The sequence below is a fragment of the Anolis carolinensis genome, chromosome 1 (assembly GCF_035594765.1).
Source record: "Anolis carolinensis isolate JA03-04 chromosome 1, rAnoCar3.1.pri, whole genome shotgun sequence".
Lineage (NCBI taxonomy): Eukaryota > Metazoa > Chordata > Lepidosauria > Squamata > Dactyloidae > Anolis > Anolis carolinensis.
Genome location: NC_085841.1, coordinates 142,242,224 through 142,250,964, shown reverse-complemented (window position 1 = coordinate 142,250,964; position 8,741 = coordinate 142,242,224). Strand labels below are relative to the sequence as shown.

Sequence of the window (8,741 nt, the reverse complement as noted above, 5' to 3'; positions counted from 1 at the left end):
CGTGGAGTGAGATCGTGTGTAGACTTCGTACCCCTGTTCCCAGCTCCTGAACCAAGTTTCCAGCCCTGCCTTGTTCCACGGATTTCTATGGACTCAGTTCTTGTTCCACGATTGTCTTGTTTCAAGTTGGACCTTGCCAAGTCTCAAGTCTTGCCTTGCCTTGCGTTTTAAACCACGGACCCTGCTTCTCGGATCCCAGCCTTGTTTTCCCTCCTTCGGATTTACCTTGAGCCTCAAAGACTATGGACAGTTCCCCACACTATTGCTTGCTAAATAGTGTGTGTTTCGGTGAAGTGGATTATAACTTTGGACTTTAATATCATATATTGGACATTGCTTTCCTGGACTATATTTGACCTTTCCTGAAGGGTCTACTTCTGGACTATATTCTACACTTGTTTTTATTGACTTTATATAATCCTTTAATAAAGATATTAGATAGATTCTGGCCTCTGCGTATGGTTATTGGTGCTCTGCAGCCTGGGTCCTGACATGGGGCCAGTCTGGAGCAATTTTCATTGTGGGTCCATTTCTGCTCTGTATGTGCCATACAATAAGAGGCCAGTGTAGATGAGCTCTTACAAGGAAAGGTTCTGGTACATGTGGAAGCTTTTCTACCACAACCCCCCTCCCACTTTTATTTTTAAGGGTTCTTGCTCACAAGGAGTGCCTCCATGCAGAATGCTCAAATGAATACTTTGCCAGTTCCTTCCTCTGAAATATGGCCTCCCATTCATGTACTACCAGGGCTGACCTTGCTTAGCTTCCAAGATCAGCTGAACTTTGGGTATTACAGAAAAATATGAAGGTCCACACAGCTCCCATCCACTAGCCAACGATGACATTCCTGGTTGTCTATAGAAAAATAATCAGCTAATCAGGGTTCTTTTTTTTGCTAAATATTACAGTTGTCTGTTAGTATTGTTCTAGTAGGGTAGCTTTGTGAATATACATAATTTATATTATGTCTATTTTGGTCCAACAACACCAATTAACATTACCTCTTATCATTCACTACATTGTGTGTATGTGTGTGTGTGTGTGTGTGGGGGGGGCTCAATAGTTAATACTAATTTGTACGGTGGATATTTATTGTTTAGTTGTTGCTTTTGCTGTCTTATTCATCCCCAACCACAAATGAGAAAGTTTATGATGTACTACATAATTATATATTTAAACAGAAACTTCACAACTCATAAGGGGAAATAAGTAAGCCTTTGTGGACTACACTATTCCATCACCTACATGAATGAATTTTTCACTATTGCCCCAACAGCTTTATTGTTCTTCACCTCAGGCAGCAAAATGTCTGAAACCAATCCTGAATCTTTCAGCCCACATTCATAAAAGTCCCTAAATCTCTAGTCATAAGTATATACCTTATCACATGAGGTTAACTTTGGGCAATGCAAATACATTTTCCCCCTCAACAGTTCAGTATTGCGATTATACTTTGAAGTATAGAGAAAACATGTTTGCCAAATTGGATTGCATGTGGGAAAGATCAAGATATGGTTTTAATTTATTACATCAAAAAACAAAGTTCACCTTCAGATTAATGCATGGGATGGTGATTAATATCTATATGCCACCTGGCGGACTCTTCCTATTAGTGCAGTTGAAATCTTTTTTTTCTTTTCATTTTTGCTTCTGGCATCGATCCAAGACCAGAAGAAGATGGCTGGATAGAAGAGGGATGCTGATTGACTTAAATGATTGACATGGAAATGAATATTTCACTCCAGTTCTCCTCTATACCTGAAGTCTCTTCTATCTTGTTTTCTAAAAAATTAACAAACATGAAAGTTCATTTAAGTTGTATACATCCTTTCTGAGTTGACTCTGGCAAGATTGCAAATCCAGTTCACACTCTTGTAACTACTATGTAGGACACCATTACAGGACACATTTTAGAAAGCACGGGCTATTTCTGTTTTAATTACCATATCAGCATTGCCTTGTAGTAATTCCAGTCAGATACAGCCTGTTTCTGCATCCATCAATATTTGAAAATATTCCAAAACAAAGCCCATCTTGATTTTGCAATTTTATATAAGTGACAACAGTTCATTACACTGTTGTATATAATGTGCCTTGAGCACCCACATATTTTAGTATGTACAGAACAAAACGCTAGAAATAGCAAGGTCCCACTGTATTTGCTTTTTGTTTTGTAGAATTTTCTATACATTGGATAAACGGTTAGGAAAAATATTAGTTTTGATATGGGATTGGGAAGAAATTTGTTAGTATCTGAAGGTAAACATACCTTATGCCACTTGTTTGAAAGAAAGCATGACTTTTCTGAATTTGTGAACACATAGCAACATACATATATTTGTGAACACTTAAAATATATTGGAGTGGGACAATTATTTTTGGAAAACATAAATTCTCACAGATGGAATGAATTGAACTGAAGAATAGAAACAAAAAATTTGCAGATTAGTGTATCCTTGCTTATAAGAAATGAGACAAAGGCTTCTGATATTTATTTTCCATGTGCCTTCAAGTCTTTTCTGACATATGGCAACCTGATCCAAGGCCAATGAATGAATTTTCAGTCTAATAACAAGCCATATATATTCCCACTGCTTTTGCTTCTAATGGTAGCATCTAACAGCATCAGAGAAGTGGGAGTTCATTGGGAGCTGTCCCAAAACTGCAAGAAGAAAGGGTTAACGACTCTTCATGAATGCCAAAGTTGCAATTCTAATTCTTCCCCCACCTCCATGAATAAGTACCATGTGATGCCAGACTATGCATTTATAGCCACTCCAACTGCAGTGTGGCTGCCTGCCAAAATGAGAAGACTAGCACACTTCCCATCCCCTAAGCAAACCTCTGTGAGGAAATGTGTTGCACATTCTGACTGCATTTCTAATAATTTATCTTCTCACCCACCCCTCCTGGAGACACCCCCCCCCCACGCCCACCACATGCTGGCAGAATTTAAAATGCTAATGGGTCAAAAGCTCTTTTACTGTAAACACCATTCTTATTTTACCATTATATCAGGAGGGTGGTGCTAGAGAAACCTGACCCCAGTCTAATTTGCCATGGTAAAAATGGGTTTACACTGGAGGCCGACTGATGCAAGGATAGATCACTTCTTAGCGAAGTGTGTCACTATTAACTACCTCAAACAACTTGCCGTAAACAAGCATCACATTTTATTATATACCTTGCTTGTTTGGTATATTTACTATCACAGATGGGAGAATTATAGTATTTTATATTATTTTATGTTCCCCTCTTTGACAAAATTGGATAATGCTGTAACTGTCTTTATCAGACAGAAGATGCAAACTGGTATTTTGGTTCAGATAGCAAAATGTTTTGGGTTGACCCAGACACGATGCATGGGGAAAGAATTCATACAAATTATGCAGTCTCTCATAGGTTGAATAGTAAAGGTGATTAACAAGACAGAATAAAATCAAAGTAAAATACAATGGCCATGGACAGTTGAGTAGGGCTACCAGGTAGCATCCATGCTATGGTAAGGTTAATAGTTCAGTGCTAAATCCTATCTCCAAAATACATTAAGGAGGTCTTCTAAAATTCAAAGTAAAACCCCTGTCAGACCCATCCATCACCAAGTCAGTTAAAAACAATTTTTAAAATGCCACAAAAACCCATACCCTAGAGTTATTTCTCATCCATGTCGCTCAAGCACCAGTTGTACATCAGGACCTGTATTTTTAGACATTAAAGGGACTCTAAATATTCTGAGTTTTGAAGAGCAATATTCAGAAAGTTGAAGAATCAAGTGGAATTCCTAGTGTTTATAAACCCCATGGAACTATACAGAACCCATCTTAACAATCCTTTTGATTAATTGTGGGTATCTTTAGCTAATGAACTTGATCCATATTCTGCATAAACTACACTAACATCCACTAACATCCACTTTTTCAGTGCTTAAATTAATTTAATAATAATAATCATCATCATCATCATCATCTTTATTTTTATATCCAGCCACTATCTCCCCGAAAGGACCTGGGGCGGCTTACACACAGCACAAGGTGCTGAGAAATAGAACACAAAATAAAACACAATATAAAATACAACTGGATAAAACATTTAGACATATAAAACTCAATTAAAATAGCGCTAATCAACCAATGGCTGTAAGCTACTGTAAATGTGGTCAGGCTTTAAACAATAGGACAAGGGAATAGGATAAGTGCAAAACTTTAACATAAGGTTTCGAATAATACAGAATTGTCAGGAAAGCCCAAAGCTTCAAAATCAGACATCTGTCTGGAAATGAGATTTACTTAGGGCCAAAGTGTCCTGCTTCTTGGGACATCTGGGAGGAAAGAGAAGGGCAGTGGGTAAATCTGTCACCACATGCACAACTCCTTCTCGGCAATGCTTTCCCCATCACATCAGACCCCATGCTGTCTCCATTGAAGCCAGGACAACATAGGAAGTCTCCTGTATTCAGAGGAAAGCACCCAGTGAAGCTTTCACCACAGTTGAAGTTGAAGTGTGGGGCTCCATTCTCTAGAAGAGGTGAAAGCATTCTAGATTCACTAAATTCACCCCATCTGATGAGGTCCTGAGTCTACTTAGTTACATGTCTACTTAGATATGAGAGGATGGTGTTATTAACTTGCAAGAAAAATAGCAACTTCTTCCAGTAAAAATGGGGGAGCTGACTGTGAGAAGCAGATTCTCCAAAATAGCCACATTTCACCAGGATTTTCAGAAGACCTTAATTTACTTGAGCTTGTGGTTTGAAAGCATCTAGGTAGGTATTTGCCGAAGTGACCCTCCATCTGAATCAGAAAAGACAATGTTAAATTATGAGATTTCAATAAGAGGGTATTTCATTGCAATACAACAGAAGTAAAAACATTCAATTCAATTAGATTATTAAGAGTGCATCTCTGTACAAACAAAGTTCCAAGGAGTTCAAGGAGGCTTCGTGCAAGGTAATGGTATAGCAGACTGCATACTGCTATACACATTTGCCTAGGAGTTATTAATGAGCAAATATGATCTCTAAAACCTCTTAAATCAGGAGGGCCCTCAGTTGAAGAATTTCCGAGGCTCTGTAAATTGGTGTGCTGGGAAATAATGTCTACTATGCACTCCTGGCCACTGAGAGCTTATGGCAGTACCCTGTGGGTCCTCTTCAGTCATAATTTACCAGAGCCTCAGTCTGCAGTGACTCAGATGCCCTTCAGTTGAGATCCTGCCTGTCTGAAAAAGTCATACTGAAGGGCATGACATTGGCAGAAGTAGCTGCATCTAACAATGCAAGAGTTCAATTGTCGTAGCTGCATCTAACAGTATGGGGTTACACACTCCTGTAAAGCAGGAAACACCATCTTCTATGACACTAGCATGCCTTTTGTTCTTAGTTCTTTTTTTCTTATCAACTCCACATAAAGTGCAGCAGCACTAGGAATCTGGCAAGTGCCCAGAGACAGTGTTCCCAAATAAACAAGAAAGCACTTCACTGTAAACAGAGGAGCGCTCTACTGTGACTGTCAAATATACACAGCTTTAGTATTGTAAGCATAGGATTTTATCAAGTTATGTCAATATGCAGCCCTCTTTCTTGAACTGGTGTAAAACCACCTCGCAGTCTGAAAGCCAAACAAAATTGAAGCATAATGTTGGTAGTTATCCCAGCGGTTTGCTCTTCCTTATGTATCATAAGCCTGGCAAGATACTATTTTTCCAAGGAGAAAGTATATGTTGAATCTGGTCTGCTTTGCCTCAATGCAAGAAAATTGCTGTTTGTTTCTTATGGCACTATTCAAACATATATTTATTTGTGTAACATTTATTTGTTTAACATTTCCCCCATTCTTTCCCTTTCATTTTACTTTTCCCGTATTCTACCTTTTTTGTTTTTATATACAAGGATCCCTGAAGTACAATTATCAAAGGCAAGCTAGTGTATGCACTTCTATATATGTGGAGGGCAGGCTTTGGGAACAAAATTATGTATGCTGATAGTGCCCATGGATAAACTGAGAGTAAAATCTAGAGGCATGTAACACGATATGTAGAGGATTATTTTTTCTACTTTAAAATAGTATCTTAACAATGTTTACTTGGAATTAAAATCATTAGCTGCAATAGGATTTGCTTCTGGGTAAGGTGTGTTTTTCTTGGGGCCCTTTCAGATAGGCACTATATCCCAGGATCTGATCCCAGCTTTTCTGCTTTAAAGTGGATTATAGGAGTCTGCACTGCAAAATAATCTCGGATAAACAGAAAACCTGGGATGAGACCCTAGGATTTAGGGCCTGTCTAGGGACCAAGGGCCCTTGGTCATCTTCCAGCAAGAAACATTCTCCAAAACAATAAAGTTTTCAAGAACTATTATTCTGTGAAAAATTCACCTCACAAGGTTTTTCATAGAAAGCAGCATTTTCTTTTCATTTAAAAATATGCATAAAATTCCAAAGATTAAAATTAAAAGTAAAACAACAAAACAGAAATTAACAATAGTTACAAATGACATGTGCTATACTTTCATGATCACAAAATACAAAAATGAATCCCTTTGTAATTATTTGTTTTGTTTGATTAATCATTTCCAGATGGACTCGTGGGTAAGTGGAATATTGCTTTTCCTCTCATTAGTTTGATTTACATGAAAAACAAATGGGAGCTATGTTAACTCAAATATATTATTATCTTTCTGTCCTTTTGCTTCTCTTACTTGAAACGTCAGTCTTTCTTTTTTATATACCAGAGATCTAAACAAGACATTGAAGGGTGTTTCCAATTACTGACAATGACATGCCTGGCTGTTAGTAACAGAAAGGATGCCAGATCCCTATGTATATTTTCTTTATGTTCGTATCTACATCAATTTAGTGGTGCCAATCCTGGACCAAGCATGGGGTATTTCACCATTTGACTAATTTCTGGTAATATGTACTGCCAGGATCATTATGTCACTTGACAATCCCATCATGTATTGTATGAAGATATGGTCCTACTGAACCACAGTTTTTGGGACACAATGAACAACAATAACAACAACAGCATCAACAACAACAATCCTTGTTCTTTTTCCTTAAAAAGCAGTATTTTCAAGTGATAAGTTTTGTTTTCTGTTTGGAAAACATTGGCAGACATTTAATAGTGCAGTTAAAGATTTGTAATTTAGCCATGGTATTGAAGTGGTGTCAGGCTGCATTAATTCTACAGTGTACATGCCCCTGTAGAATTTCAGATCCATAACTGATTTTTATTCATAAGTCTATGTCAACTTACTGAGTGAAGAGCAGTTATGGATCTGACTTTAAAAAGCATTTAGTCCAGTGTGTGTGATAAGGTTCCCAGTAAATCTATGGACCTTATCCCACAGGCAGGAGAGAAGTGGGGGAAAGCATTTGAAAGAGTGGGACTCGTCTTACCCCAGCCATGTCCATCTTCACTATTCCCAGCCAGGTCCATCTTCACTATTTTTAAAACCCTACAATCATGGAGAAATTGAGATTATATATATATGTATACACACACACACACACACCTTTAAAAATAAATGTAGGTTAAACAAAAGAGAGTAAATGTAGAGAAATGTATGGTCTTTAATCAATTTCTTTCAATGGGAACCCACAATCTGCTAAACTACTTCAGGCCATGGAAACACCATGTTCTGTTAATATGTTTCTTTCAATGGGAAACTCACAATCTATTAATAGATGGTGAAATGCCAACAAACTACCATCACATATTGAATACTGTGGTTTTGATACACATGGAGAAATTAAAGATGAGTGGAGTCAATTCCCACCCATCTTACAAAAATATTGTTTGCAGATCCTTTTCCTACAAGTTCCTACAGGTTACACATGAATCAAACCATTCATCGTGTGATGGCCCCTCATAGAAATCAATATGCAAAGTACATCAAAGATGAGATATTATGTGAGAAGGTCCTGGAAACATTATGTATATGTGTGTGTATATATATGTATATATGTGTGTGTGTGTGTGTGTGTATTCCTAGGACACCTTAAGAGCCAATAATTACATTGGGTAAAAAAATTCATTCAGCTTCCCATTTGGGTGCATGGAGGATGTTTCCACATACATATATACACACACCATTAAATGAGACTACAATTAGATACAGGGTCCTTGTCACAGCCTTGCTCTCTTAATGGCAGAGGGGAGAAATGTCATCCTTCTTGAGCCCCAAATAGCACCTGAATAGCCTCCTTCACCTCCTTATCTGGCTGCTATCTCTTATGTAGTGTCGGAAGTAGCATGAAGATTGGCAAGTCAATTTAGCAATGTAGACAGGAGCCAATTTAAATATGCAGACACTTTCTGCTCAGAGAAACTTTCATTTGTCACAGAAAATAACAAAAAATCCACCTGGTCTTTATTTATTTATGCACAGTAACTTCCAAAATGTGAATTTTCTTATCTGTCTAGGATTCTTCTCCTCATAGCTTCCTAACACTTGGGAAAGCCTCTTACCCTTGGGATTGGAATATTTATGAACAATCTTTCCCCCTCAGACTAGAGTCTTAAATCAGAATTTAATTTGCTTCCTCTCATGAATGCAGCCATTTGTGTAGTTTGGAAATTAGCTGTGAAGGTTTTTCCTGGAGCAGTTCTTGAAGTGATGATGAAAGACCGTCTGCTCCTGATTGTGTTAACAAAAGTTTCTTTGCCTGTGGTGATACCTCATTGGTTCCTGTCTTGTTAAACTTAAGGAGTCATTTTAGGCAAGAGATGTACAATATGGA

The 8,741-nt window shown here is 37.8% G+C and overlaps 1 long non-coding RNA gene across 1 annotated transcript; it reads right to left on the bottom strand.

Annotated features, from left to right (window-relative positions):
• Nucleotides 1-3,947: 3,947 nt before the first annotated feature.
• Nucleotides 3,948-8,282, bottom strand: LOC134299690 (uncharacterized). Its single transcript, XR_010006951.1, has 2 exons — nt 7,398-8,282; nt 3,948-4,790 (listed from the first exon to the last, which is right to left on the bottom strand). It is a non-coding gene; the product is annotated as an uncharacterized LOC134299690 (long non-coding RNA).
• Between the last annotated feature and the right edge of the window lie 459 nt (nt 8,283-8,741).